Raw genomic sequence first — 22,875 nt, forward strand, 5'->3', positions numbered from 1 at the left:
TTAGGTTATTGTTAATAATCCTGTGGTTGTTTCGGCCCTTGCTGTTCAGAGCATCAGCCTCACTTGGGAGCCTGTTAAAAATCTTGGTGGAATCTTGTGCTAACCCCAGACTTCCTGAATAAGAGTTTGCGTTTTAACGAGATCCCCAGGTGATCTGTGTACACTTCAGAGTTTGAGAAACACTGGTCTACCCTGTGCTTGCATCCTCACTGAGAACAAGTCTTGTTACCTTTTTCTTTTTCTTTACTCTTTATTTAGCCTTATTTTAACACAGGATATGACAAGAATAGTATGAAGAACTCTGATTTGTTTCAGGGGAGAATTGTACTTAGAAATTAAGATCCACGTGTCAGGAGTGCTCAAAACCACAGGATTCCTTCCAGCTTTGCCCCTTGTCATATTTGTAACTCCCTTCTCTGATGTTGAAAACCTAGCTCCGTTACTCTCAATATGTTTACATATTTGATCCCTCCCTTTGTATGTAACCAATTTCTTGATTGGCTGATCATCCCATTTGTATGGGTCCTGACCCCACCAGCTCACCACTCAAACTGGCAGCCTATTAGTTATTTCCTGAGGCAGCTCCTTCTAGCCCAGAACAGCTCTTACCAAGAAAAGGTTCTTTCTTATATTGAACAAAGCCATACTCTTATATCTTCTCCTCCTATCTCTTCCTACTTGGGAGTTCAAAATATAAATGTTCTCATATGTGTGATGTGCTTAGAAAGAGAATGGCCTGGAGCATGAGACATGGTTCAATACTTGCTTAAGTATATTTGCTCGGGCATGTGAGAACTGCTCATGTTACGTTATCTCCCATTGCCTCAGTTTTTCCATTTGCAAAACTAGGGACAACATATCTGCTTGTATGAGGACCAAGTGAGACAAGAATATAAATGGCATAGCAGAGTGCCCGGTCCATATTAAAGGTGAAATAAAATGACCTATTTCCTTCCTTCCTTCCTTCCTTCCTTCCTTCCTTCCTTCCTTCCTTCCTTCCTTCCTCCTTCCTTCCTTCCTTCCTTCCTTCCTTCCTTCCTTCTTCCTTCCTTCCTTCCTTCCTTCCTTCCTTCCTTCCTTCCTTCTTTCCTCCCTTCCTTCCACCTTCCTTCCTTTCTCCCACCCTTCCTTCCTTCCTTCCTTCCTTCCTTCCTTCCTTCCTTCCTTCCTCCCTCCCTCCCTCCCTTCCTTCCTTCTTTCCTTCTTTCATCCCTTCCTTCCACCTTCCTTCCTTCCTCCCACCCTTCCTTCCTTCCTCCCTCCCTCCCTTCCTTCCTTCCTTCCTTCCTTCTTTCCTCCCTTCCTTCCACCTTCCTTCCTCCCACCCTTCCTTCCTCCCTCCCTCCCTTCCTTCCTTCCTTCCTTCCTTCCTTCCTTCTTTCCTCCCTTCCTTCCACCTTCCTTCCTCCCACCCTCCCACCCTTCCTTCCTTCCTTCCTTCCTTCCTTCCTTCCTTCCTTCCTTCCTTCCTTCCATAAAGCATTTGCTAAGTTCCCAATCTGTGTTGTGTAGCAGTAAACAAAAGAGGGATAGTTCCTTCTCTTGGAGAACTTACAGGACAGAGGATAAATAGGTATTTTTTAAAAAGTACCTAAAGATGCAATTAGAAATTATAGTTAGATGCTATAGGTGCTCAGATACAGGAGTGAGCTAGATAGAGAGGGGCCCTGCATGGAGCTGATATTCTAGGGGATGAGGGAAACAAGAAACAAGAAACCAATAAATAAATGGATAAGATATCAGATAATGACAAGTGCCACGAAGTAGCAGAAGCAGATAATGTGATTATAATGGGGCCAGGGGAGCCTCTTTGGACTGGGTGGCTGTGGGAGGCCTCTCTGATGAGGTGGCCTTTGAATTGAGCCCTGACAGGCAAGGAGTCAGCTATATAAAGTTATACAGAAAAATGCCCTAGTAAAATGGAACGGCTGGACAGCGTGACTGTGTGTTTGAGGAGCAGAGGGAAGGCCCCTGTGATTGGAGCTCAGTGAGTCAGGGATGGACGGTCTGAGATGGGACTGGAAGGAGAGGTCCAGCTGGGTCATGGAGAGCCTCAGAGGTCCCATTGGGCTGTTCTGTGCCATGTCACTACAGACAGGAAGTTCGCTTTTCGAGGGCTCAGTTTCTCCGTATGTAAAAAGAGGATACTGATATTCCGCAGGCTGACTTCTTGAGGTTTGTTGGGACTATAAATCAAGATGAAATGTAAGAATTTTGTTAACTGTAACGTGACTGTTGTCAGGACTAGTAGGCGGTCAAAAAAACTTGGTGAATGAAGAGACAAACAAAAGGATAAGAACAAAGAGGCAAAAGATGGCCAACTACGCTGTCTGTCTTTGTCAGTCCTAAAAGGGAAGAACAAAGGCACTTGGAAAAGGTCTACAAATTTGAGAACACAGAGAAAAAGCTTTTTTTTTTTTAGATGGATTTTTGGAACGCATTTTCAGGGAAGCAGGTAGACAGCATTTAAATGGCTTGACAAAAACACTTGAAAACGCACAAGTAAAAAGGTTAACAGTTTGAATCTATCTTGACATTTCCGAGCGTCAGCCCCAGGGCTCTTTTCTTCCTTGCTCAGGATCATCGTCTTTCACACGGGCCCGGGACAGCTGCTTCCTGGGCCGGCCGCGCGCCGGGGAGTGGTCGCCGAGCAGGGACGCAAGCGGGAGCCGCGACTGGGCAGCGCCCACGCTCCTCCGCCTGGCACTGCCTCGTCGCGTGGTCTTATGACCTGCTCATCGCGTGGGCGGTGGTGGTCTCGTCCCCTATTATCGTGGCCTCCTGATCATGTGAGGCACCGTGGAGCTCGTCCTCACCCGTGCCACACCACGCTCGCCACGTCCTGTGTGCCATAGACACTGAGGACGCTGCTCTTTAAGGAGCTCAGAAACCGGCACATCCAGTGATCTCGATGAGTCGGGTGGGTTTTCGGGGAAACTGGAAAGAAGGCAAGGGATGTCTTTTCTGATTTTATCTTTTCCTTTTTTTTTTTTTAACCGGTGCAGTTGAGGGTATCTTCTGTTTATTCCTCTTGATTTCCTCTCCATTTGCTTTTCCGCGCTCTCCGCCCCTGGAAGCTGACTTATGTGGGCTAGATCAACAGGGCTACCTTTGCCTCTGGTAGGGCCCCTGGCAGGAGTTGGGAGAGAGACAGGAGAGTGAGGTTGGGATATTTTTACCTTTCTTATAAGGTCGTTTTAGATTGAGTATGCCCCCCAACTGAAGGTCGCTGCCTCTCGCCAGAGGGTTAACTAGGGGACTAAAGACTTTCTGTGACCTCTTTTACATATTCCAGTGGTCACATCCTCTCTTTATCTCTGGGTCTTGGAGGGCTAACAGCTCAGTTGCTATGGCCAGTTCCAGGTTATTGCACGATCCCTGATAGTTCCCATACACCCGCACTATTATGAGTAGCCCCTTTGTAAATAAACCCTTCTCATATCATCCCATTGTGAGCGTCAGACCTGTGTGGGACCCTGACTAATACAGGTGCTGTAGGCTGGCCAACAAAGCCTGTAAGTGTGGCCTGTACTTGGAATGTGTTGGAAAGAGCTTTGCCTTTATTCGTGCAGTGTTTGAAGTTGGTTTTGTAATTCCAAGTTTGTAACTGTGAGCACATTTTATGTCTCTGGTCCTCAATGATGAAAAAATAGGATCATAATATCTCTTTACAGAGTTGTTCTGATGCTTTTAAAAAAATGTCTGCACGTAGTAGAGCCTCTATAAATGCTGGTTTGTCCCTAGTCTCACAAATGTTCTTTCATATGAGGAAAAAAAAAAAAAGGCTAAGTGAGGTTAGAAGAGGGACAGAAAAACTGGTGAAAAGGTGAGTTAGGCCAACGCCTGACAATCTCTTCATCCAGTCCCAGCATCATTCCTGTCTTCCCCACGGGCCCCTCGCAGAAAGGGGAGCTGAGAGGCGATGTGTTTCCTCTCAGGTCAGTGGCAGACTAGTTCTGATTGGAGAAGTTCTCGCACAGCCCAGCAGAGCAGAATTCAGCCAGCCCAGCTGATACCACCCAGGTCGGGAGAGCCCTAGGCGCCCAGTGCTCAGAGGACGGCAGCAGTGACGGAAGGGCAGATGGTGGTGATGGCTGCAGGGTGACTGGGTCCAAAAGTGCCTGCTCGCCTGGGAATCACGTTGAACTTTCATCCGGCCTTCCTTTGGAGTCCACTCTCACTGGGTTTTTTTTTTTTTTTTGCCAAGTTCTCCCTTACTCTGCTGTCATTTTTCTGCTCCACAGAAGGTTTATTCTCCAAGATAATCAAGAGTCTGCTTTTTCAGAGCAGAGCCACGGGATACTCAGAGTAGAGTCTCTTCCACCATAATCTAGATCTGCATGCAAACCCATTCCAGATCAACACACAATTTAAGAGAAAACTGGTCTTATGTGAATTCAAGACACACTTTCTAGTCTCACCTAAGTATGCTATCCCTAAGTACTTCTCACAGAGGTCTCCATGCTCTTCTCCACTGCTCTGCAGCCCTTTACTGAAGCCCCGCAGATGACACCAGTGGCCACCTGGGATTTCCTCAGGGTGCCCTAATTTAAGTGCAATCATTACTGAAATAACTTAGTGTAGCTATTTCACTTTTCTCTTTCCCGGGAGCTTCCGGAAAGCTACACACACCTGATTCATGCAGGCAGCTTTAGGGGTCATCTGCTCATCTTCTGCATGCCTCTTTTCTGGCTAAGTTTACTTCTGACTGAAAATGATTTGCAGATCCTTCAAAAGCAGCTGTTTTCAACTTTTATACCTTCCCAACAAACACATTTTTGTCCCACGTAATGATTAGTATTCTCATGTCGCATACAATCCTCTGGGCATACATTGATTCATCAATTACATTTAATGAATACATTTTGAGCACCTACTACGTGTCAGGCTCTGTTATAGGCGCTGATGGACATAGCAATCAATAAAGCAGATGAGGGCCTTGCCTTTTGGGAGCTTCTATTCCCAGATCTTACCTCTCTCCCCATCACCCCACAACCCCTATACAGCAACAAAGCAAATAAAAACAAAACTAAACTAAAAGAAAAAATATCAGTTTTTTGGATAATAAAGGAAGGAAACCCAATAATTGCAAGTGATGGCTGAAGTGTAAAGATTTAACGTTCGAATCCTGGAGCCAGACTCCCTGCATTCACATCAAGGATCTACCACTGACTAGCTGTGTGAGCTTGGGGACATTACTCAATTCCACTCTGCTTCCGTTTCCTTATTTGCAAAATGACAGTGTCTATAGCACCTGTCTTGAGCTGTGAGGCTTTATGGTGCCAGCCGTGTGGAAGCCCTTTGTGAAACTTGTGTTTTAGACCTGTGGCCTTGTGTTTTAGACCCGTTTTAGACCCATGACTGATGGCCTGTACCAACTTCCATGCACCGTTCCAAACACCTTATATGTGTTTAAGCGTTCACAGTAATGGTATAGATAGGGGTTATTATTATCACGCTTATTTTAATGATGAAGAAATGGAGACACAGAAAGGTTAGGTAACTTGCATAATATCACACAGCCGACACGTGTCCAAGTTGGGCTTGGAACCTGAGCCATGTGGATCCAGAGTCTATTCTCTTCATTACGCTGTCCTTTCAAAATGCTGGGTCTTAGGCCTGTTAAAACAGGCTTTGTACTATTTGTACCTTTTCTTTGTTCAATCAGGAAACATCAGAAGATAAATTAGTGAGTATAACCTTAGCATTTTTTACTGCGACCTCCCTATGACCTTGCCCCTTTCTTCACAGAGCAGACATATTGGGACCCCACTGAGGGGTTCCAAGGCGCTGGGATCCATGCTCAGTAAAGAAAGGAAATCGAACCGACTCAAACAAAAGCGCACGGCACATGTGTCTTGGTGATATTTCCACCTCCCGTTTCCCTCTGGGGTGATTTTACGTCTCTGTGATGATGTCTCCTCATTATTGTTATGAATTCGTGAGCTCCGGGATGTGTAGTTCTGTCCTTCTCTCCTCCCTGTGTGAAATAGGCAGAGCCATTTTCATCTCATGTTGCAGGGACATTCTTATTCCTGCCACAGATACAGGGCTTCAGTGACCTTTGCATTTCCTATTCCCTCCAAAGGTGTCTGTCTTTGGTGGTAAAGTGGCCTGAGCTGAATGCATTATACTTACAAGTGAAGACGCACCATTGGCCTATGTTACAGCTTTATGACATTTTTCATATTGTCTATTCACTTCTTAATATAGTCTAATTTATGCACTTTTTGACCACTGCCATGCATTCAGTAAATATCTTTGTTGGCCTCTCTGTAACAATGCCTAGATCTGTTTCCTGTGAGGTGGCAATTAATTTAGATATATTGGTGCGTGAGAACATTCTGCAGTCTCCTCTCCGAAGTTCTCCTATCAAAAGAGGAACGTGAAAGATTAACACATTTAATTAATAGACACGACATTCATTTGTTTTTAAGGCTGCCTATTCGAAAGGGAGATAAACGTTTTACAAGATGTAATTTTAATTGCGGGATGAAAATTTTAGTGATATTTCTTTATAGTGTATACGGGCATGGTATAGCAAATTGGAATGCTATTATTCCATAAAGCAGTTCTACAAGAATGCATTATAAATAGATCAAATAGTCTCTATCTACCTTTCTTTTTATCTGTTACACAAATAACACACATACACACACATATATACATAACCATATATATGTATACATAACCATACACACACACACACACACACACACACATATATGGTTAGACACACCCTAAGTTATAATATGCAAGGGTGTACAGACTCACTCCCATATGTGGACTCATACAGCACCACTGACCCAACCTCAATGGGATAGGTGACATTTTCTATCCCGGTTGATAGATTTTTTTTTACTGATTTAGCCTACCATTATTCCTGGTAGCTCTGATCACCTCTTTTGGGCTGTCTTTCCCTTTTCTCTCTTCTTACAGAGCTCCTTTCCCTTCCTTTAAGGCCCAGATCAAATCTCACCTCTCCACAAAGCCTGCCCGGATTTGTCCAGCCCATTATTTCTCTTCATATGGGATTCATAGACAGTAGCATACGATTTGACGGTACAGTTACTATCTATCTGCTTCAGGCAAGTTATGCTGCCCAGATAAGATTAGAGACCCATGAAGAACTCTGATGATCTGTATCTTTCAGTGCCTGGAATAGAGTAGGTTTTCAAAAACTTTCAAATTAAAATTTAGTTATTAACATTAAAATTTATATTAAAATTAAAAATTTGTTGCTTCTAATATGAAACGTTAAAAATCTTTTGTATTTTTCGTAAACATATAATACAATCCTGGAGCTCTGTAACTGATGTCAATAATATTGCTTTGTGTGATGCATTGATAAGGAAAGGCAATAACCTGTGGTAAAACAATAAGCTTTAAAAAATATCAGAGCATGTTTAGCACCAGACGATTGTTTTTTCCTAGAATAGGAAGTTTTTCATCAGCGTAGTTTTCATAAGGCTACATGTGCAAGAGTAGCCTTTGGGGTTTAGGGAAAAAAACCTGTCTCCGAGGAGCTCTTAGAAAGCTGGCTTGCAGTCAGCATCGTTTCTGGGTTCTCCCCAGCAGGGAGAAACTGATGACTGCAAAGGGTTGGGGAGCCAAGTGTAAAGGCGAGCACGCAGACTTGTGCCCCTGCATAAACAGCGTCTTCCTCAGTGGCTAGAGGACTGCCTGGCCCCAGTAGGGACTTAATAAATATTTCTTGGATTAATTTAGATGTACTACACAAATACCGATGTCAAGCAAGTTTCGTGATTTCTTAGTCTGTTGATCACAAATATTCCTGCCAGACAATATTTCTGGAAGGAATTACATCAGCATAATGCAAAACCCAAGACAATCTTTGCATAACCAGCTGGCCATATTTTTGGTGTTAAGCACTGACATGCCCTATAGATTACTTTTAGGGGGCCAAATGGTTCACTTTCCCAGTCGCAGTACCAGTTAGGAACTTGATTAAAATGTGCCAGAATCAGGACCTTTCTCTCCCTATCAGCTGGTGATTCCTGTTTATTGCGTACATAATTTACCATTTTGCCTAGAGAAAAGGCTTAGAACGCGGGGAAGCTTGTAACAGGTGTAGGGTATGTTCTTGTTTTTCCTAGTAGCAGATGGTGCTGAAAGAAGATCATCTCTGTGGGGCCATTACAGGATAATGCACAGGAATAAAGAAGCACAATGATAGGTCTGAGCAAACATAGCCGGGTCTTGGGGTCAGGCCCACATTTGGAAATGGTACATATGCAATGAGCAGGCTTATCTATGAGCTCAGAAAGCCCTATTTAAAACTCTTGTTCTTTCCTTTTTATTTTTTCCCCCTCCACATGAAAATTTACCCCATAAATCAAACCAGACTTCTTCTTCTTTGAATTATAGGTAGCATATTAACATAGATCTGAAAAAAGTAAAGTTCTTTGCAACAGCGCTTTATACTAAAGGAGAAAAGGGAATTTTCCTTGGAGTTCCTTCCCAGCCCCCAACAACTTACGTTTTTATTTTAATGGGTTTGATGAGACCTGGTCTTTGATCTTAGCCTCTTAACATCCAAAGCAGCACAGGAAGGTTAATTTCAGCAATTCTACCCTAATGTACGTCTGCTATTTTGCATAAAGGACACTGGTGAATATAATTTAACCTGGTATGGGACTGAAGACATGATTCCTTTCTTTTGTGTAATTTTTCATCTTTTCTGGAAAAAATTAACCCTCATGGGTATCAGTTTTATGTGCATGTGTGTGTGTATATATATATTTGTATAATCATATATTTTATATTATAGTTTTATGTGTGTGTATATATATTTGTATACTCATATATTTGTATAATCATATACATTCATATATATGTATATTCAGCAGATTATACTCTTACAATTCTCATATTTCAATACACCTTCAAATTTGACAATGCCAAGGCAGTATTTCAGCAGGATCCAGGCTCATTTTCTCTCTCTCTTTGTTTAAATTTTATTTCTTAATATTCCAGCCTCAGCAGTATTTGAGGAATATTGTTCCCTTGGCCTAATGCAATTTTTTCCACATGATATATTCTAAGTCTGTCCCTTATCTTCCCTTCACTTGCTGACACCAATGTTTAGTCCGTTTGGAGCTAAAATGCACTGAAAGTAAGCACATAGATTTTGCCTGACTCTCATTCATTAGCACAGGATTCTTTCCTGCAGATTGGTTAAATGGCCTTCACCCTTTTTAAAAAAAAAGAGCAAAGAATTATATAGCTTTGACAAAAAGAGGTGGTGTACAGATACCAGCTTATCAAAAATAATAACATTTCTCAAATCATCTGATCGTGTATATATGTGTGTGTGCGTGCATGTGGGTTTAAACATATAATCGTGTATCCAGAACTAGATTCTTTTTTTAAAAAAAATTTCTCAGTATCAGTGCTTTCTGAAATTTCATTATGCATCTAGATCTAAGACCTACTGAAGTGTTGTTTCCTTGCCTATATTAAAAAATCATATTTAATATAAGTATTTAAAATGTGCCTTTTGTATGGCTGCACCGTACATAAATATAAGCATTTGAACTATGGTTAACCTTTGCAGAGCAAATGTCTGTGGGCCCCAGTAGGTTAATTTTTGATTGCCATCTCTACCTGCATCCCTGGAACCGAAAGAAGCATGCGTGAGGAAGAACAAAAACAGACTGTCTTTGTGATCTCACGTGCATCTGCCTCTAAATTCCAGTAGGGAACATAAATGGCAATAAGAATCGAAAGAGAAAACAAAAGAGGTTGCTCGTGAACTGGGATGACGATTCCGTTTTAAATTTCTAAATTAATTATCTCTTCCGTTCTGTAGTTTCTCAGACATGGGGTGCAAGTATGGGTGGTGATGGAGTATGGAGGGCAAAAGAAGACTCATACGAATCGGCTAAATCTGAGGAAATCCCGTGTCACTCTCCTATCCTTTAATTTGGCTAAATTGCCTAATAGCAATCACTGAGGCACAAACAAAGTTAAGAAAATGATTTTTTTTTTTTTTGGGTCAGGTTCTTGTGCCTAATAGTAATGAGCATGTAGAGAAAGCAAAGTTATTGTAATACTGATCGTATACACTAAGTTTCTTAAATAAAAACAGTACATTCTACCACTGAGAATCACGCAAAAGATCTTCTCTTGAGTTGGACAACTTAATATGAATTCCTTTTATTGTTTACTACGTCTAATTAGCTTCAGCTTCATTTCATAGGCAATATTTAATTATTGGTATTTTTAAATTACCTTTTTTTTTTTTTTAATATCATTTTACCTCGAGTGCAATTATCCATTCCTGTCTAGTAGGAGTAAATTTGCTCAGGAGTTACTGCAAGATAAGCATTGCTTAGAAACCATAATTTTTCTATTGTACTTGTCTAGTTAATAAAGGGAGGCATTTTATTTTACCCTAGTTACCACTTATACTTTGTTTAATAATTAAGGAATTAAGTCGGTGCTCCTACATTGTAGCCTTTTTATAACCTCTCCAGGTTTGTCCAGGATGCCAGAGTCAGTTATGTTATGGTGTTGGCTACTTATGGAAAAGCCTGGGATGAAAGCAGAGAGGATTCTCACAGTAACACCTTGTATTAGTATTAATAATTTAGTATTAATAATTTGATCAACGTCAAATAAATTCTGCCTGAGAATAATCCGCAGGTTTCTTTTTAGCATGTATGTTTCTGAGTTTTCAGAAAGAGTGGCATATATTTAAAAATGCTTGCCATTTCTGTATATTTTGATGTATGTTCAGAGAAGATGCTGCTGTTTGCTGTCAGATGAAGGTTTGAATTCCAGCTCTGCCATTAATCAGCTGCATGATCTGAAGCAAGTTACTTTACCTTTTTCATTAAGCTTTTGTATTCTCGTCTGTCATGTGAGAATAACGATTCTGCTTAATTCATGGCATTAATATGAGGGTTACATGAGACGATGCATTTAAGGTGCTTTGGGTATTAAACACATAGTAAGAGTTCAATAAATATTTCAATTATTACCATTGTTAAAGTGTGTTTATATATAGACTGTTGGATTATAAAGTTGCAATTCTGTGTTTTGGACGAAGTTCATGAAATCATTCTACTTACTTTTCACTCTGTCAATGGAAAGCTCGGTGACAAGCGATCCTTGTGAAGTACACTTTTCTGTCTTGTTCTACTCACACTTCAAGTCTTCAAGTCTCCACCCAGAGGTTTCTTCTTCGTGGAAACTTCTCCACTCCTTCCCGCTGGGCCCCGTTATTCTGCGTGGCACAGCACCTTGTCACCATGAAGGCTCGGTCATAATACGTGTTCTATAATTGGCTTCCACGTCTTCCTTTCTAGAAGGTGAACGTCATGTCTTGTTTATCTTGGTGTTCCCGCTGATTTGCGCACATGCGGTCATAGCAAGAGATCAATAAACATTTCTTGAATAAATAAGTAAAATATAAAGTACTGTTATTTATGTATGCAAACAAACGCTGATCTTTCAGTGATGTTGTACGTCCTTATATTATTTTTCCTTTAAATTATCTTTAACCATGTTTTTATTTTTTTATTCAAGTTATCTTCAGAACTTGTGACCTAAACTTTGGAAATGTTGTATCATGCAATATTTAGGAGAGTTATGTGTCTTTTCATTTATACCCCCAAGATCCCCTGAGATAGCCATTTATCTGGGTGGGGAAGCAAACTTTTCAGAAACCATTACATTTTTAACTGTTTCAGTTAGTATGTTGATTTGTCAGTTGTTAAGACTAAGAGACTAATGGAAGCTACACGAAAGTGAAATTGTCATCCAGGGATGGCATTGTTCATGGGATTTGATTGACTTATCGATTGCTCGGTCTTTTCCCAGTATGTATATCAACAAGCTATGATGCTCCAGTTTCTGGAAAAGCCTTGTGTCTTACTTACAGAATGTGGTCCAAACTAGGCAATTATATCCATCCGGCTTCTCTGTTGCTACTAATATATGAAACTAAGAAAGGGGAATTATTTTTTTAACCATAGGTGAGCCTTTAATTATTGGGCACATTAAGATTTAAAAGATTAACCTATATGAAGGTTAAAACAACAACAACAACAACAAAAAACTAATGGCGACCGATTAGATACCTCAAAGCAGGGAGAAAAACAAAAATGTTAAGGGTAGATTTTATGTAATTTATGTAACTTTGATTATTTATGCTTTAGATTTCCTTAAATAACTCACCAAGAACAGTTGAAAACACCTTTGCTTTTCCACAGAGAAAAGGTATTTTTTTGTAGAAGGGCTTGTTAGATGTCTAACATATTGTAGGTGATATTTTGTGTGACAGCAAAAATATGTGAAACTCTTGTTAGGTACATTCCATTTGGAAAATTAGCAGCAAATAAAAAATGATTCCTCAGATGCTATTTTACTTTTATAGAGATGACATTGATGACTATCGCATTAAGACCTGAAAAGGCAGTATTCTGGGCTTAGCAGTAGGTTAATTTTTTATTTTTATTTAGCATGCCCTCATTTAACATTCACTCACCTTTATTATGAACTAGGCACACAAAACACAAAGATGATTAAAGCATGGCTCCTATGCTCAAATAGCTTATGAATCAACTACAGGAGAAAAGAAAACTATCCAAATAACTACAAGATAGAACATGAAAATCACATTAAGACAGGTGTGGAGTTGTAGGCAGGTTCAGGGCCCTGAGAGACCCCGTATGTGGGAGAATTTGGGAGGGCTTCTCAGAGATGGTGGCCTTAGAACTAGGCCACAAAATGCGAGTTGGTCGCTGGCAGAAAATGAAGGGCAGGAAGAGGCGGGAGGAAATGGTGCAAGTCACTTGTGAGAGAGGACACTTTGTGTGGTAGTGTTTGCCACACAGGACGTTTGCGTTTGGCTAGTGTTAAGAGCCATATAGGAGGGGAGTGGAAGACACGTTTGAAATTATAGAGTAGTCCCTTATTATGAAGGAGCGTGACCACGTGGTTAAGGAATTTGGAATCTGTTTGGAAGGGATCATCACTGGAAGTGCCTGCACAGAGGAGTGCCGGATCGGCCACGCTCTGGGGAGGCTCTTCCGGTGGAATATGCAGGTCTCCCACTGATGTCGGGAGAAAGTCCAAAATCCTTAACGTGGCCGGCAAGCCCCCGCATGATCTAGCCGCCCCTTTTGCCTCTCCAGTCTCTTCTCCCTGCTCTCGAGGCCCACTTGGTTCTTTTAGCCTGGAGACGGGGGTCCTGGGCTGCTTCCTGCTTCTCCCACATCCTTCCACAGCCAATTAATACCTACTTCTTATTTTGCAACTTAGCTAAATGTCACATCCTCAGGGAGAACATCCTTGGCCACCAAGAATCTTTTCCATTTCCTTCATATTTATCACTTATCACAATGGTGGAATTGTAGTTTACTATGTCTCTCTGCCCATTGCTGATGAGGAAAATGAGGCTCAGAGAAGTGTTTTTCCCCTCCCTCACAGTAAAAGACAAAAGAAGGAGGCGAGCAAACTGAGGCCCAGAGAAGTATTTATCCCAGAATAAAGAGAAGCATTTTCAGCATTTAGTTGTGGTCCTGGGATTGTGGTCCTGGGATTTGAAAATGTTAACATGTCCTCTTCCATAATAAATAGCCATTCTGTGGAGGTTTACAGTGTTCATGTTCACATGAGTATGACATTCATATCTCACTTGACTTAATAACACTCCTGGGAAGTATGCAGAGCAGGTGTTACCCAGTTTTACAGAGTGCTGCTGAGGGCGGAGAGGTGACTGGCCACGGACGGGCAAGGCTATTAAATAACAAACTGGGCCTTTTTCCCTTCTGACTTTGATTCCTGATCTTTCTGACTGAGTTCCTTTTCCTCTCAAATAGAATATCATGAAGAGAAATTAATGTAAGTGTACAAAATGCTGCGTATCGGGTAGCGTAAACATTTAATATTCAATTAACATACGGAGAAACGGCCGCAGAACAGAGAGCCCACCAAAAGAATAGTGGAGTCAGCTAAAGGCTTTGATGCACATCCACCTCATTAGAGGCCTACAGTTCCTTAAGTCATTTTGAAAGACTGGCTAGGAACGAAGTGTTTGAATTCTGCCTAAATGACCTCAATTTTTTTATTCCAATAAATTGCTGGTCTTCTTTGCAATTAGTTATCCAGCTTGTCGACCATATGAGCAGAAGATTTATTTCTGTTTTGGGCAGTTTTCTTGAGCAGATGGGCAAGCTGCCATGTTGGAACCTGGCCCTGCTTCCAGGTAATATGGGCGGGGTGGGGAGGGGTTGGGCAGAGGGGTGAGGGGCAGGAGCTGGGATTATCACCTCCAGAAATTTTCTTACTGTTCAGTCAACTTCGCGTTGATAGTCAGGCTTTGTTCTAAAATTTGGTTTTCGATGCATTGTTTGGAAGTTGGGAGACTTTTTTCCTATCACTGTGTCTGGCTTAAGACCAGCTGGGCAGAGGGAAAAAGCAGAGTGCGTGCAGGATTAGTCCTAGAAAGCATTGAGGGAGTCATGGTTAGTTTATCATCTGCAAGGTGGGATCTTGAGTGGCAGCCAGATTTCATTGCTTGGAGGTCACTGGAAGGTGCTGTGATCTGAAGCAGGACAGGACCTGCCAACCAGAGCCTGGGCAAACAGAGAACCAGGAGGCCGAAATGTAGGAAGAAATGGACACGGAGCAGTGACTGATCCTGCCAGAGGATGTTGCTCTTGCCCAGAGTTAAGTTCACTGGACTGTTGCAGGGATGTGCCTTCTCGCCCACTGGGTCTTCATGGAGCTTGCAGCCCAGGTAGTTCTAAGTTGCCATGAGCATTGTAGCTCAAGCTCCCCACCCCGACTCCTCCTAAGACGTTTTTCTGATAGTACCATCAAACCTAGACATTATGTGTAGCAAAGTTTCTATGGGGAACACGGTCAAGATCTCAATTTGGCCTTTCTTTTAGATTAACGCAATAGCTCCATAACTGTTCTTTCTGTTTCTACCCTCGGTTTGTTTCAGTAGTATCTCAGTATGGCAGTTTGAGGGATCCTGTTGAAATATACGTCACCTCCTGTTGCTTCTTCATTCAGAACCCTTAGATGGCTTCCCATTTCACTCAGAGTAAAAGCCAAAGTCCTCAAGGTATTTCCCCTCCCATTCCTTACTTACGGGATCTTATCTTTTGTGCGTAACCTCCCTCACTCACGGGCTCTGGCCCTGCTGGCATCTTTGCAACTACTCGGATATGCCAGGCAAACTCCCACACCAGGGCCTGTGCATGTGCTCATCTGTCTTCTTAGATCCTCTTCTGCCTGTACAAGTCTCTTCTTTATTCCCTTCAAATCTCTGTGAGCAATCACCTTCTCAGAGTCCTTTCCCACATACTCCGCTTAAAACTGCACCTCTTGCCCTCGCCATCCTCCTTCCATGCTTTATTTTTGTAACTTGCTATATCATTTACTTAATACGTTGATCTATTGTCTGCTCCTCCCTAATGTCAAGTTGCATGAGGACAAAGTTTTTGTCCTTTTAAAAAACTTTTTATTTGTTAACTCTTGTATCCCCAGTGCCTAGAACTGTGCTAAGCATATAATAGATATTCAATAAATATTTCAGTAAATAAATAACCTTACATTGGCCTGGGTTCTCTGTCCTATTTTTTTATCCATCCATCCATCTATCCATCCATCCATCCATCCATCCATCCATCCAGCCATCCGTCCATCCAACCATTTATGAGCCAATCACTCATCACTTCCTCTGATACTTCTCTCCTCTTTACTCTTCTCCAATTTTATTTGCTTTCGTTTGCTTCCTGATCAATTTAAATTGGTTTTCTCCTGAGTGCCTTTGAACTTGCTCTTCCCTTTACCTGGAAATCTTCCACTAGATCATCTCATATCACTAGATCTCAGCTCAAATGTCACCTCCTTAGAGAAGTCTTCCCTGACCACCCTACCCAAATATTCTCCAGTCCTCCAGCACAGTAAATCCATTCACTCTGATGTTATCCTATTTTAGTCTCATTTCAGGGATTAAATATCACCATCTGGAGCTACCTTGTTCATATATTTGCTTGTTTACTGACTCTCTCTCCTCTTATCTTGCCCTCTGGTAGAATATAAGTTTCATTGGAGCAGAGACCCTGGTGATTTTGTTTCCTATTGTATACCCAGTATCTAGACCAAAGTCTAAAACATTGTTGGTGCTTAATAAATATTTGTTGGTCATATGAGTAGGAATATGTTTCCTGGAGTTAAACCGTCTATACTGAAACCCCAACTTCATCATTGATTTATCTCTCTGACTTGGGGACAGTGTTTGACTTTTCGGTGCCTCAGTTTCTTATCTACATATGAGTATTGCAATAATAAATTATCATGTGGTTGTTGTGGGGATTAATGATGATAACGATAATAATAATGATAGCTACCATTACTGAGGAGTTACTGTATACCAACCACTGTTTTAAACTCTACGTATATTTAGTTATTTAAGGCTCATCACAGCTCTGTGAAGAGGGTACTATTTCAATTCCCGTATTTCAGATAACTCAATTAAGTTTTGGCAAAGCAAATAACATATAGTTCGGCTCCAGCACTGATGCTTTTACATGTGCTCGGGGCCTGGTAATTTCTCAATAAGTGCCAGCCATTATGATTCTTAACTATAAAATATTACAAATGAATATACTGCAGATCCTATTATTTTTTTCACAGATGTCCACTGTGAAACAGGCAGCTTTTTATTAGATTCAGGAAAAGCAATAGGAAATTCACACTACTGTTGCAATGTAATTGAAAATACAATCCTTTCGTTACTTCGAGAGTATTTAAAATACATACAAATAAACATATTTAATTCGATCACTAAATTTTATTGAAAATATAACATGCGCTATATTACACTGGCAACTGACATCTGTTAAAACCAGCTTCCAGAACTTCAATTTGGCTTAGGTAATTCTATGAAAAAGGTTCAGTATCTGTGTTCTGAATAATTCCCCAATAAAAATATCTTGGCAAATTACAACATGCAGGCTTTCAAAATTGCTTTTGAATAGTTAAAACTGAACTACAAATCCTCACATGTCAAGGGAATACTCTATATTTTTTTTGTTCCATACTGTGTAACTTGAATTATGGATATTTGTATACTTATCAATATTTACTAAACTGCAATATTTTTTGAGAGCAGGTAATATATTTTCTTAATTTTTTCCCTACTATACTTAAACCAGAACCTTGCATTTTGTAAGGAGTAAAAAAAAAAAAAAATTACCAGTCATAGATAACCATTCTTAACTTGTGTGTATTTGAGATTTATATTTCATATTTAAGAAAATTGTTTTTCCTGGAATTAGATCATGACATTGAGTGATTAATTGCTATACATGTCAACTATGGTTTATAGGAGATGCAACACCTCTGTTCAAATGAAAGATTTGTGTTTAGGCCTTCTATAAAGGCAGTAGGGATACTCGTGAAGGAATTTAGAGAATGACAGGATCTTAGGGCTGGAAAGACCATTGGGACACTGTAATCCAATTTTTTCTTGCTTTAAGCGAGGACTCTGAAAACCAGGGAGTGTAAGTGACTTGTCTAAATCACACAGCTGGTTAGTACCTGGACTAGAGCTAGGACCCAGTTTTCCTCCTTCCTGTTTTAATGCTTTGTCAAAAGGAAGAGATAATATACTTCAGAAATTTTGCTTTTCTGTCACAGACAGTAGAACTTGAGAAATCTCGACAAATAGTTGATGTGCCCATTAGACCATCTGTCTCAAAAAAAATGCATGTAGCAAAATTTTTATGAGTCTTTTAACTGAATCTGTAGAGTTCAGTAGGTTTATAAAAAGCAGCTATTTTGATCCTTTGTGGGGCAATTTTAATGAGTTAATTAATAAGGGTCTGTAGTGAGTAGAGATGTATTTTAGTTTTACTCAAAATAATAAATTTCTCTGATTAAAATAGTACACATTTATTATAGAAATTAGTAGCATACAAAAAACATAAAAATGAAATAAAAGTTACTCACCATTTTAGCACTTTTCGACAACCATTGTTAAAGTGTAGATATTTGGTTTCTGTATTTTATGTAGTATGTGTGTGTGTGATTATATGTATGTGTGCATAAAATATGTAACTATAGTATAGATCATTTTAAAACATGTTATATATCAATACACACCTTTATTATATGTAATATATTTTATGTATTTTTATGTACATATAATTATAATTATAATGTTTGCTTAATTGGGGTCATATTAAACCTTATTTTGAAATTTAAAACCACGTTGGGTAATGTTCTCTGTTTTCTTATTCTTTGAGTTCAGCTTCATTATCTAGTAAAACTCACTTTGGGCATAATGATTTTGGAGGGAAAGATTTTTAACTACTAACTCCCTTTCTTAATAATAGAGATGTATTCAGTATTTCCGTTTCTCCTTAAGTCATTTTTGATATGATCATTTTCAAATATAGTGGCAGAAATTTGTTCATAATATTCTGCTTTCGAAATCTCCTTTGTCTCTGGTTTTATCCCATTTATATTCCTAATATCTTAGTGTTGTTGTTGTTGTTTTTTTTTTTTCAGTCTCATATATCTTATTTACTTTTGGATCAAACTTGTCAGACGAAAGTCGGTGTTTCCGGTATTTCAAAGAACCAGCTCTGGTGGACAGGGACAGCGGCATCTAGGTCCTCCTTTTAGGACGTCCTTGTTGTCCCATCTGCTGGGAGTGCTTTCAGTGGACAGCCTTCAGTTGTCAGTGCTTTCAGGACAGAGAAGCAGGGCCCAAGGTCACACCCTTACCCCCTCCCACCCCTCCCCCCTGCCCAGCCCTGGGCAGCTCACAAACAAAGACGGATTAAAGTAGGGTTATAAAGACCAGCTATTTTGGTCCTTTGTGGGGCAATTGTAATGAGTTCTTTAACTTCAGGGCTCCCCATCGGGTCAGCTGAGGCTCTTTGGCTTGTATTGCAAACCATTGTCCCCCTCTCCCTCTCGCCACCCCCCCCCACCGCCTCCCCCTTGTTCCACAGGTATTAATCCGAAGAGCTCTTCCTAATAAGTATCCTAAACTCTAAACTCAGTGTCAGAATCAGCTTCTTGAAGAACCCAGACCTCAGCAGTTAGTATCAGAAGTAGGCTAAGAAAGCTGGCAATAAAACGGGATTTTGGAGCTTATGTCCCTTCACCGCCCAGTGGACCATCACTCGGTGGCAGGAAGAACACAGACAGTCCCTGGCAAAAGGTGGTGGTCCAGTAGTGAAAACTTTCATTGGTGGTGATTTGGGATATTTCGCTAGAAGGCAATGCACCACTACTAGCTAGTGTGAAGTATTAGCTGTTTGTAAAACATGGTGGAAACGGCGATTGTGAGATTAGATTGCTATCGCTATGTCCTGTCGAAGCTCTAGAAAAGATAATGAAAGACTGAAAATAAATAACAGGCAACTGAAAGCCAAATGTGAGAGTGAGAGGACCGTTCTGGGAATCGGTAAAGAGGATTGCGTCTCTTGTAATGGAGGGGAGAATAAGCTGAGGACCTTACCTGTACTTCTCTTTCCTGAGACCATTACCAAAAGGAGGAAATGATAGAAAGCAATATATATCTAATGGGCATTTGAGGTGAAGGGAACCGGAAAGAGGTCATACGGAAGAGATGATGGCTGGGAATTTCTGAGACTTGAAAGATATGAATTCTCAGATTCTGGAAATAAAATAACAATCTCAATCAAGTTAAATAAGACTCAGCCTTTCATAATGAAATCGTAGAACACCAGAAGAAAACAGATCTGAAAAGTAACCAGAAAGGGAAGTCAGATTACTCATAAAGGAAATATTATTAGTATGAGCGCTATTTCCTGGTAGCAGTAATAGAAACTGTAAAATAGCAGAATATCTTCTCAAAGGAGAGCCTTAAAGATTCCCGGAGAGGATGACAGTATATATTATTAATGTAATAATAAATATAAGTCAAGAAGCCTCTGATAGAAAACTCTGGAACAAGGTAATACTTGTTCGACATTTTTGACCTATTAAGATTCTTAGAGCAGTGTATTAGTTTCTTATTGCTATTATACAAGTTACCATATGTGTTGTGGCTTAAAACAACACAAATTCATTATTTCACAGTTCTGGGAGTCAGAAGTCTAGAATAAGTTTTATTGGGTTAAATTCAAAGTATTGGCAGGCCTGCATTCCTTCTGGAGAGTGAGAATCCATTTCCTTGCCATTTCCAGCTTTTAGAGGCTGCCTGCATTGTTTAAGGCCATAGCCTCTCCTTCTGTCTTCTGGTTGAGATTTTCTTATGTTTTATCACTTTGATACTGTTCTGTAGTCAAATCTCATTCTGTCTCCCTCTTATAAGAACACTTTTCTTTTAAAATTGGGCCTGCTTGGATAACCCAGGATAATCTCTCATCATAATCACTTCTGCAGAGGCCCTTTTATCAATTAAAGTAACGTGTTCACAGGTCCCCGGATTCCGATATTGACATCTTTGGGAAACTGTTATTCAGCCTACCACAGGCAGAAAGGAAGCTTCAAGGTCAATACTTCTAGATATTATAATGTGAAGAATTCTAGATTAGCAGGGAATCTCGGAGCACTTTTACTTTGTCACTAACAACCAGAGTGACTTTAGCCAGGTCTATTCATGTCTCTGGGCCTCTGATTCTTTCTTTTTTCTTCATACATTAATTCACTAATAGTTCTTGAGTATTTTCTCTATACCGGGTGTTATTGTAGCTTCTGAAAAATAGCACTTATTTTAAAAAAAAAATATGCTAACACATCTAGTAAGATGCTTGGCACATAGTGAGAATTTAATAAATGAAAACCATTATTAATAATATTATGGATTGATATGGAAAACTAAGACGTTTAAATTGCAATTCTGTCTTCAGAAGTTGAGTCCAAGAGGGCAAACATTCAATCACCGTGTATTTGTGTAATGCCTGCCATGTGTAGTGTGTGAGGCACTGGTAATACAAAGATGCGTAAATCCTGTGGAAAAAAAAAAAATCTCTGCTTCTGAAGAGAGTATGTGAACACAGGTAACGGTACAAGGTGGAGTCCTCGGAGCGCAGAGATGGAATCACAGAAACAGCGTCCTAGACTGAGTCTGGTCTGACTCCCAGAGGTGGAATTCTTGTCCTGACAAAGTGAGTCAGTCCCAGGAAAGATCAGTCAGGTGTGTGTGTGTGTGTGTGTGTGTGTGCGTGGGGTCTACATTCTCCTTGCCTTTTGTGTTCTTGCTCCTCCCAAGCCTCGTCTTCATGACCACCATGTTCCCGTGTGTGGAATTGCCTTGCTTTTGTGCTTCTCTCTCCACGGGTCTGTGATCAGGGATGTCATTCTGCCCTTGGAGATTTAGATCCAGTTGACTACAGCCCTGTTTTTTTGTTCCCTGGGAAGTCTGGTTTTCTCCCAAGTGGATCTTTAGTCTATGGTGCTTCTGGCTCTGGACTCTTGCCTCAGCTAAACTCTGTATTATTTTTTTTTTTCATATTCCATGGTGGTCTTTCTCTTCTCTGTGACGCACCATACATGAATCTGTCTTTATTTTTTTTCACATGAATTTTCTCTAACCTTCTAGACATTTGTACATGAAACATAGCAATTTGTAGAGGTGAAGGGACTATAGTTTGTAGCAATGCAAACGAATCAAGATGGACTCTTACTCATTTCTGATTTTGAGTCCTTTGGCAAGTCTACTATAGGAATTTCTTACTGGTTCACTCCACAGCATCCAGTAATAACTTTATGTTCTCTCTTCTCTGCTTTTCACTACCTTTTAAATTTCTATTTGTTTCTAAGGCAGAGGAGATTAACATTCTCTAATGCCTCTTTCCAACTCTTATTCTCAGGTCTATCTTCCTTAGGCAAGCTTTGTTAGAACACTTTCTTAATCAAAGATAGTTCCCTCTGTGAGAGAAACCTGAGAGCAGCCACTCATTCATCAACGTTAACTCAACTGTCACTTCTTCTGGTAAATCTGTTCTTCTCTTCCGAGACAATTTATACCTGTGCACCCAGTTTATAGCACTTGTTATAGCATGATTATTCGCTTTTGTTTCTGTCTTTCCCACTTACCTTGTGAGCAACATTAGGGAGGGACGAAATCTTATTTCCATAAAACCAAAGTGTTATTTATGCTTTGTCTAAGAGTGAGTGTCAACTGATGATTGCTGAATGAATGGGTGCCTTCCGGATCAAGGATGTATCTTAAAATAATTAAAGGGCCCCCAGAATTGGTTTGATTCCATTTCTCAAAACTCAGAAATCCTCAAATTTAGAGCTGTACCCAGGTAAGAAGTCTTGCTTTTTTTTTTTTCTTTCCTTTAGGCCATTAGTGTTTATTTAATAAACACACGTATCAGATACTTTATATATGTTATCTCCTACCATCTTTAAGACAACTCAGTTAGGGAGATATTAGTATCCCTGTTTTTAAGATGACAAAGCTGAGGCTAAATAACTTGCTGAAGATCATGTGGTTACAGAATGGTAGAACCAGGATGGACGCCCACGCCTACCCCTAAACTCAGGCTCACTCCACCGTATCACACTCTCCATCCGCCTGAGCTCTGTAGCTGCGATGTGATTACTTGGCTTCCCCTGGGGAGTTGATTGGGGAAGAAGGAGGCTCTGTTATGATGCCACTTGGGGGTTGGTGCCATGACGTTCAAGAATTCCTGATGACCGCCACTGTCAAGATGATTGGTGACCTCTTTGAACAAAGGCCAGGCTGCTGGCTGCCTTTTGGGTTAGCAGAATGTCGCTTTTTCCTAAAATAACAGCAAGTTTGGTTGTTTGAAGTGGTGCTTTGGTATGTCTTTATAGGCTTCCTTCTGACTGTCTTGCTTATGACTTCCTACTCTCTGTGGCCATTTGGGGATATTT

The sequence above is a fragment of the Rousettus aegyptiacus genome, unplaced genomic scaffold, assembly GCF_014176215.1.
Source record: "Rousettus aegyptiacus isolate mRouAeg1 unplaced genomic scaffold, mRouAeg1.p scaffold_m13_p_10, whole genome shotgun sequence".
NCBI lineage: Eukaryota > Metazoa > Chordata > Mammalia > Chiroptera > Pteropodidae > Rousettus > Rousettus aegyptiacus.